The sequence below is a fragment of the Balaenoptera acutorostrata genome, chromosome 18 (genome assembly GCF_949987535.1).
Source record: "Balaenoptera acutorostrata chromosome 18, mBalAcu1.1, whole genome shotgun sequence".
Taxonomy (NCBI): domain Eukaryota; kingdom Metazoa; phylum Chordata; class Mammalia; order Artiodactyla; family Balaenopteridae; genus Balaenoptera; species Balaenoptera acutorostrata.
The window spans coordinates 29,722,903-29,732,565 of NC_080081.1; the positions used below are offsets into that span (position 1 = coordinate 29,722,903).

General features: G+C 43.8%; 1 long non-coding RNA gene across 1 annotated transcript; it reads right to left on the minus strand.

The window, feature by feature from the left end:
- Positions 1-1,575: 1,575 nt before the first annotated feature.
- On the minus strand, positions 1,576-4,812 carry LOC130705604 (uncharacterized). The gene is made up of 2 exons (XR_009005883.1): positions 4,689-4,812; positions 1,576-2,312 (listed from the first exon to the last, which is right to left on the minus strand). It is a non-coding gene; the product is annotated as an uncharacterized LOC130705604 (long non-coding RNA).
- Between the last annotated feature and the right edge of the window lie 4,851 nt (positions 4,813-9,663).

The following is a 9,663-nucleotide window of genomic DNA, read 5'->3' on the forward strand; positions in this document are numbered from 1 at the left end:
ATTTCAACCTCCAGAATACTTTGGATTTATGATTCGGGAAGAAGCAGAAAAGGGTCCTAAAGGCACTCGCGTGTTTATATCCGCCCCCCCCCACACACATACATTTCTCTTTCTGACAAAGGGCTAGCTGGGATTCTCTACCTATGTTCAAAAGAGGTTCCAGAACCTTCAGGGCAACACAGTTGTTTTCTTCAAAGAGATCATTCTACCTTGAGGATGTTGGGCAACAGGCATCAGGAGGGGATGGTGACACTGCGCCCAGACAACCCCTCAGCCCCAGCTTCTACCTCTCAGCACCTGCTCGCAAAGCTCTGCCTTTCACAGTAATCTCGCTTCACGCCCAGGCCTGTGGGAGAACACTGAGGGCACGGATTCAGGATCGGCTTTCAGCGTTTCCCAAAAACACAAAGTCGGTCAGAGACAGAAGCAGTTCGTAGGTTTACCCCAGAAAACCAGATGTGATGAGGCCACGGTGAACACATCTGACTTAAGTTCATCGGCCACAGTAATGAAATTAACCTTGAGAATGCCGTGCAGATAGGAGGCATCGTGGCCACCTGAGAAATGTAAGCTGCAGTGTGTAGATGGGAAGGAAAAAGAAAGGGAAACCATGGAGATTGCTTGACAGTCATGAGCCGTCTCAAATTAATACGCTGGTAATAGAAGGGATAAAAACCACAAAGTCCTAAAACATTCTCACAATGACTCCAGCTTATCTTCCTTTATGAGGAAGCTATTTTTAGTCATATTCCAAGCATCTCAAAACCAGAAAAGCATTTTATGAATAAATACGTTCTGACAAAGCACAGAAGGCAGATGGCTTTGGCATACGTTTGGCTCAAGCATACTGTGCACGAAGGTTTCAAATGCTGTGCAGGATAGCAGGCAGGAAACAGAAAGCAGAATCATGAGAGCAGGTGTTGGGGAATCTGGAAACAAACTCTTTTCCTGTTATATTTTCCGGCCTGGAAAAAGCCATTTTTCTTAAGCAGTTTTCTGGCCAGTCTGTTTAGGTCTAAAACCTCCTTACTCCATCAGTAAGCATATTTGGAAAATATACACTTCACTATTAACTTCTCATATACAACGATTACTTATTCACCTTCTTTTTCAGATTTTTCAGCCCAGCATTTCTCCCTGGCCACTTTGTCACTGAATTCCACCAGTACCTAGCCACACGTGTTTCTGACAGATGGAACACCGCCTCTTGTTTTCCTGAAAACTGCCAACAGTACGTGAACGGTGCTGAAACAGAAGCCTGGGGACTTGGGTTCAAGCCCTGACTCTGCCTCGGTTTTGGCTGTGTGACCTTGAGTCAGCCACTAATTCGGTCACAACTTCTTGGAAATAATAATACCTAATCTAAATCAGCTGAGGAAGCGTTTACAAAAGTGCTTTATCCCACGTAAAGCATTATTTGAAAGTGAAGAGTAAAGGAGAGAAGAACATTTACTCAACGCCTCCTCAACAGCAGCCACTGAATTATAAGCATTTTATTTAATCCTCCCAGCAACTCTGTTGCTTCCCCCAAAAGAGCTGCTAGGCAGACAAGTGAGTAGGTAAAACGTTATTAAGTCTCATTTCAGCAGATGACTTTAATCTCATTTCAGCTGCTTAAAGAAGTTAAAGAACTTGCATTAGATGCCAGCTGATCTAATACAGATTTGGCTAGAAAAACACCTGTGATGTGAATCCAGATCTTTCTGTGTCTCAAACCCAAGTTCTTCCTACCCCATCATGCTATTACTATTACATTACCAACTGGTCCTATGAAAAGAAGTAACTCAAGAAACGGTAACTGGACACCGGTAATATGGGCAAGATTGTGAAGGGAACAAGACAGGCTTTGCCTCAAGGACTGTGCAGGGTAGATCCAGAGGGACCCGGCGCCCACCTCCTTCATGGCGGGTGTGGGCAAGGGGTCAGCTGCCAGCCTGCACCTGCCCCACCTAGGGGATCCGCCACAGCATTTGATCCAAAGCCACACTCTTCTCCTGCAGCCCTGGCCAGTGACAGAGCATGGCAGAGTACCAGGGCCTGGCCGTTTCTGCCCAAAGAAGCGCTCCTTTGTGGGCCATCTGTACACCAGGACTCGGGCTAGCCCAGCCGAGAGAGATTCCTTGGAGCCGTGCTGCAGTCAGAGCCTTTTCCTGCCCAGCACTCCTTCCCCCGTCCTTGGGTAGATGCCAAACCTGCGTGGCAGTCTGAACGCTCCCTGCGTCCTCCTGCTCCCTCACACCTTGATCTTCCAGAGGCACCACTCCCAACAGATTTCTTGCACTTCTAACTTCATCTTGGCATAGAGGACTTGGCTGAGTGAAACAGAGGGATAATACGTTTTAAATGACTGACTTAACGGCTGCTTCATTTCACAAGTGACATAAGGGAGCTAAGAAAAAAAATGCATAGGCTATAAAAGAAATACTGGAGGGAGTTACAGTGAAGAAAAATTATGAAACAAAATCAAAGCCGAGGTTAGAGGAGAGTGTCCAGTAAGTGACTGTATAAACTATGGTTACACAGTCTTACATAGTTTCTAGAGAAGGCCATCAACTTCACAATATGTTAGTTAACAAAGCAGGACAAGAAACATGTTTGGTTACGACTTACAAGGTCCATTTCCTCAAAAAGAGCAAAGCTGGTATTTCAGCCCAGTCTCGCAGGATGGATAAGTTTTGACAGGCACAAGAGAAGAAGGCATTCCAGGGAGAGAGTGTGGTGAAAACTAAGGTGTTGGTGTGTTCCTCCAAAGTGGAAGGAAGCTGTTTTGCTTCATCAATTCATTTAATAAATAGTTGAGCACCTGTTCTGTTTCCACTTGACAGTACATGCTCACAAGGATGGGAACGGAGTGCCCACTTGCTTAGTAACCATGAGTTACACTCAGAAGTTGCCTGATAAGTGAACTGTACCAATTAGTAAATACAGGCAGCACTGGGCCAGGTGCTAGGGATGAGATGGCCACAGAACACAAATACGGAACCATGTAAGTAACACAATGTTATTAAGAACTATAATCAAAGTTTTCTAAGAATAAGAGAGAGCATTTGTTGAGGGCTTACAGTGGCCGATCTCTGTGTAATGCCTGGGTATGGCAGGCAGAATAACAGCCCCCCAAATATGGCCACATCCTAATCCCCAGTGGGTGTGAATATGTCACTTTACATGGCAAAAGGGACTTTGCAGATGTAATTGAGGGTACAGACTTTGAGATGGGGAGATTTTCCCGGATTAACCTGGTGAGTTCGATGGGATCACAAGAGTCCTAACATGGGAAAGAGGAGGCAAGAAGGTCAAAGTCACGGAAGGAGATCTGGTGACAGAAGCAGAGCTCAGAGATAGAGACTTGAAGACCCTACACTGTTGGCTTTGAAGATGGAGGAAGGGGCCAGGAACCAGGGAATGCAGGCAGCCTCTAGAAGCTGGAAAAGACAAGGAAACATTTTCACGCAGAGCCTCCAGAAGGAATGCAGCTCTGCCATCACCTTGATTTGAGCCCATTTGGACTTCTGACCCGCTGAACTGTGCAATAATAAAGTTGTGTTACTTCAAGCCACTAAGTCTGTGGTAATAAGAAACAAACACAATGGGCTTCACATGCATTATAACATTTTCATCTTCCCACAAACTTATTAACTCTTATTTTCCTTTTGCAGATGGGGCAATTCCAGTCTCACAGAGGTTAAATAACTAGCCCAAGGCTTTGTAAAGACTTGGTATCAAAAGACAAAGTATTTAAAATATCTCAATAATTTTTTAAATTGCTTACATATTGAACTGGTGGTATTTTGGATATACTGAGTTAAACAAAATATTTAATATTAAAATTAATTTCACCTATTCCTTTTTAGCTTTTTTAAAATGTGGATTCTAGAAATTTTAAGTTATATGTATATGGCTTGCATATATTTCTAAATGAACTATCCTGGCCTAGAATCTCCTTCTCAACTGTTTGGATTTTATCACGCATCTTTGGATTTTTTTGAGGAAGAGACAGGGGCTTTAGGAAGGTAACGCAAGAAGCGGGTCAGGTGGTTTGAAAGACACTGCCCTTGGAGAAGTCTCAGGAAGAGCTGATAAAGATTCTTGTCACAGGTTCTTAAAACAGACTTCTTTCCTTTGAGGGGTCTACAGCCTAGCCCTAGATAGAGTTAAAATTCCAAGAGACAGCCTAAAATGAAGTAGTTTCGTTGGGCTAATCTGCCTGAGAGGGAGAGGTATGCTGGCGTAACTCAGAGGAGAGAAGTGGCGTTGCTGAGGTAAGACGCCGCAGAGGCGCGAGTGTCCTCATTTGCGGAGTTGGAGCGGTGATAATAAGAGCAACGTAGCTAACACTCACTGGGCGTTGACTACGTGCCTGCGACTGACGTACGTGTTTCACGTACGTTAACTCATTCAATTCTAATGGCAACTCTATGTGGTAGGTATAAAATAATAATAATAACATTATTATTATTATTCCATTTTATAATTATTAATAACATTATCATTATCCCATTATTATTATTATTATTATTATTATTCCATTTTACAGATGAGGAAACTGAAGCACAAAGAAATTCAGTAACTTGTCAATGCTTGCATATCCAGTAAAGGCAGACGAGGATCAAAACCTAAGCCCCCGACCCAGGTGCCAGACCTTCTCCATCCCACTCTGGAGCAGCTTCGACTGAGCAGTGGAGACTTACGGCTCTCAAGTTTGCAGGACCCCGGAAAGGCCTGAGGAGACGCGCGTTCCTCCTCTTGCGGGGAAACGCCAAACTGGGGGACCTGAAAGGAAAGAGCTTCAGAGAAAGGAGAGGAATTGGGGAAAGAGAAAAAGAGGTCAAAGAGTGGGAAAGAACCTGTGAGCATCCTCCTTATAAAACCATACATCTACAAGGCCCTTCCCTTGTGTGAGTCAAAGGGATGACCAAGTTAACACTAAAGGCTCTGTCCCTCCCCAACTCAACTGCTCCCCGGAGAGCTACCTGACCTCAGAAGAGAACTCCATGCATCTTTCTCATACAAGATCTGTGGCTGAGCTGCCCACCTGGAAGGCAGGAAATCCTGCAAAAAGAGGCAGTCGTCAGGCCCACTCATTTTCCTAGAACTCCATCCGAGAGGAGCGTACCCCCAGCCGCCACCCCTGTGTTACTCGGCAGAATCATGCTTGGTTAATGGCAGCTATGGAGAGATGCCACCCCTAGCCCCACTCCCAGACACAGGACACAGCGGGAACAGATTCCACGATCACCCTTCAGTTAAAAGGAAACATTGAAGAACCAAGGAGGAGCCTGTCCAGGTCAAGTTCGCACTGGTAAGGAGTTTTGGTTGCAAGCAAAAGAAAGCAAATGCAGAGTAACTTCAGCAAGCCAGAAAAAAGGCAATCGCTGGGATACCGCTGGGTCTTGAGAATAGAGTAGGACCAGCACTCGGGCTGTGGTTTCGTCTCTCCTCTAGGTCCTCTCTCTGCATCTATCTTGCTCTTCTTCCTTCTCACTGCAGACCACCCTTCTCTGCTTTCCAGACCATGTGGTAGAAAGTGACCACCTATAACCCCTATGTCTGTATGTTCCCAGTCCAAACACCCAAGGAAGGGACTACTCTCTTTTCTTCCATATTAATTCCAAATTCCCAGTGGGGCGGACTGTCTTAACTTGAATGACGTGTCCATTTCTGGACCAATCAACTGTGGACAGGGCCTAGGTTCACGTGCTACAGGAAACCACTACTACAACCAAGCAGATGGGGAGGGGCTTCTCCCCAAAAGAGCTACTAGGCGACAACTAAGTGTTCACTACAGATTTCAGTCTTGGGCAGTAGTTGAACACAATGACCTTCTAATTATGATTCTATCATCTTACCAAATCCTGGCCTTGTGCTTCCCTTGCCACTTGGATAGACTGCCTGCCTCTCTTCTGCCTAATTTCATTATTTTCTTCAAGGTTCGATTCAAAACTGACCTTGATCAACGAATGAGCTCTGCCCATCTATCCCTATTCTACTCTGCATCTCGTGCCCTCAGCACTCTTGTATACTACATTATTAGGAACTTATGAATACCTCGCTGTACAAGTGTTTTCTGTTTCATTGGTGGATGCTATCCCTTTAGACAGCTATAGAAGGACACAGACCTTGTCCTTTTCCTCCTCTGTCACACCAAGCACCTTGTACACAGTGGAGGAGAAAGAGGAGGAAGAGGGGGACCACGATGGTTACAGTTTCTTTCTCCTGTTCTATTAACAGATTTCCTGTTTTCTGTGAGGAGGCCCCCCGTTCCTTGTGGGACTTGTGATACTGGTGAATCACAAAAGCACAGGGTTCCTTGTACGATTTGGAGCCTCTGGTCCATAATCAAACTCACTTATCCCCATTTACCTTTTAGGATTCTCCCTCTCCCGCAACATCTATCTGCCCATCTACTCCCCACGACGGATTTATTTTAGTTGCAACATGGCTCAAATCCGGGACACTACACCATGTAATACAAACAGAAGCCCCATCCTTTCATGTTCTTTCACTCTTCAGAGAAACACTTACCGAGCCAGGAACTGTTCCGGGAGCCTAAGATCTGCGAACAAACCAAACTAAGACTCATGTTTTCATGGTGCTTATTATAACCGAGTTGGGACGTTACATAACAGACATACAATATATAATATGCTAGGAGGTGATAACATGCTGTGATAAAGGAAAAAGAGGTCAAGGGGGCTCCGGAGTGTTATTGTCACTGTTTTGTCCTGGTTTTGTTTATTTTTTGGTTTTGGTAGTACATTGTTGAATTTGATTACCTAATATTTCTTTTTGAATTTTTGCACCTATTTTCATAAGAGAAATGGGGCTTCGGTTTTCCTTTCTTTTCCATATTCGGTTTGGGAGCGATGATTATCCTAGCTTCATAAAATGACCTGGGCAGCTTTTCTTCTTCAACCTTTTTCTCAAACAACTTGTAGAAGAAGGGATTAACTCTTACTTGGGAGTCTGGTAGGGCTCACTTATAATTCCCTCCGGGTCTAGGATTATTTGGGAGGAAAGGGCTTTGCCAATTACATCAATGTTTATTGATCTATTCAAATTCTCTACTTCTTCCTGCCAATTTTGGCATTTTATATTTTTCTAGGACTTGTTTTATCTAGGCTTTCAATTTTATTAGCTAATAATTATTTCCAACATACTTTTATTGTTTTAAATACCTATGGTGGCTCTATTTGTTCCCCCTTCAAAAAATTTTGTATTTTGTTAACTTGCAACTTTTTTTCCTAATCAATCTGACTAGAGTTGTATCTACTTTATTCACTTTTATTTGAACCATCTTTTGTTTTTGATAATCTCTATTTTTTTTTCCTATTTTGTTGATTCCTGTCCTTGTCTTTATTATTTAATTCTCTTCCAGTTATCTACTACTGCATGACAAACCACTTAACACCTTACTGGACTGAAACGGGTATTTATTATTGTCTCTCGGAGTTCACTGATCATTGCACTGTGACGCTTTGTTTTCTTCTGACGTGGTGACTGGTTCTTCCAGCACACTGTCTGAAGAGTAAGCATCTCAAGAGACCCAAATAAAAGCTGTAAGGTTTCTTAAGACCTAGCCTCAGAAGTTTTAAAATGTCACTTCTGCCTCAGGCTACTGGTGAAACAGATCACCAGGGCAAGCCAGGTTCAAGGGCAAGGGAACTGGACTTCATCTCTCCTTTTTTTTTTTTTTTTTTTTGGCCGTGCCATGTGGCTTGCAGGATCTTAGTTCCCCAACCAGGGATCGAACCCACACCCTCCGCAGTGTAAGCGCAGAGTCCTAACCACCGGACCGCCAGGGAATTCCCTGGACTTCATCACTTAATGTGAGAAGCAGCATTCGACCATATGCAAGGGAAGAATAGGTGGTAACCATCTTGTGAACAACATTATACTATCCCTGATGCTTTGGATTTTTTCTGTTGCTTTTTTTTTGATTTATTGAGTTAAATATTTGGCTTTTGTTGAATTGTACTTGTTTCTGAGTAACTATATTTAAAATTATGAATTTCACTCTAAGAGTTAGCATAGATGTTTTTCACAAATTCTGATATATATGGTATTTTCATTATCATACAAGAAAAATTTTCTTAATCGCCGCACTGTCAATTCTGGCAACCCTGTCCAACAGGGCTGGTAACAAACTATTCTTCGCTGTTGGACCACACTCCTCCACCGCCACCCTCTCCCTTCCCTCCAGACTGATACTGACTAACACAGCGGGTAAACTTAAATAGGTATTGCATGATTTTAAAATAAGCACAAGTTGCTTTTTTCAAAAATGTAAAATAAAATCTTTCAATAACAAAAACAGGAAAGAAAAGGAAGCGTTAGATAGGTAAGGTGTGCCAAGATCCCATGCTTGCCTTCTTTAGGGAGAGGATAGACTGTAATGAGGAATTAAAAGGGGACTATAATTAGAGTGTGAAAATTTTACTGTGATGTAATATATACTAGTTATGTTTGCTGATTTGGTTTAATGTGTTTTGCTGATCATTTATTCTGTTAACCTAGCTTTAAATAAATGGGCTTGTATTTGACTTGTTTTTTCTTCCTCTTATAATTATCACGGCCTGTCTTCCTATTGTCCTTCAGCACCAGTCACGGAGGAAGCTAAAAAGTGTTGCAGTGCAGGTACACATTATTATGTTGCTGGAGACTTTGTTCCTTGTGACCTGATGATCAGAGAGCCAGGCCCTAACGAAGAACAGTGGCATCTTGCCGCGTTGAATCTTGCTGTCATTTTACACATGGCTTCCTAGCTCAGTTTTGTGGAGGGCTGCCTGGGCTTCACTGCCTTCCAGTCTCTTACACATGGGTCAGATCCTTGAAAAGACATCTATGTTTGGATGAAAAATTACTTTCTTTTTATTTTTGAGGGAGGGAAGCTGCATGATTCAAGTTATGATTTTGTACCTAAGGACGGTTCTAACTTTAAGAAAACCCAGTATCCCCAAAATCCAAACTTTTAAAACAAGCTAACCAGGTAGCAGTTACAAAGATGCCTCTACTTACAAAAGGCTTCACCGGAGTTTTCTTTTAAATAGCCATCTACTCCCTCACACTTTCCTCACTGTGTTTCAGAAAGCAACTTACAAACTTCAGGAGTCTACTTCATAAAGGCGATTTTTAAAAAATCACCTGTAATCCCAGCGTTAACACTGTCACCATTCTGCTTTAATTCCCCGCAGTTTTAAAAGACACCTTATGCATACATGATGCATATTATTATGCTATACCTGTCACGGTCTATATGGTGCGTATTATTACAAGCTGTATTTTACCCCGTCGGGTTACGCGGCGCAGGTGTGGCCGTCGGAGTTCCCGCCTCGCGCGCGGAGGTGTGTGCGCTGCAGCAGCTACTGTTTATCCTTCGGCCCGAACCAGCTGCTGGGTTACAGCCGGCTCCAGAGACTCGCCCTTCTTTCTTCTCGCTGCTCCACCTCCCTAAACTTCCAGTTTCCACCGCAGAGAGTCTCTTAGGCATCTAGCTGGCTCCAACCCTCCCACCTTCGGTTTCAAGACGAAAAACCGCGAAAAGCCGTAGTCACATCTTCGGGAGAAAAGCTGCAAGCCCTCCAGCCTGAACCAAGCAACTGAGGCCCCTGGCCGCGCGGGGCGGAGCGCGCTCCCGCGTGGGCGCGGCCTCCTCCCGCCCCCCGC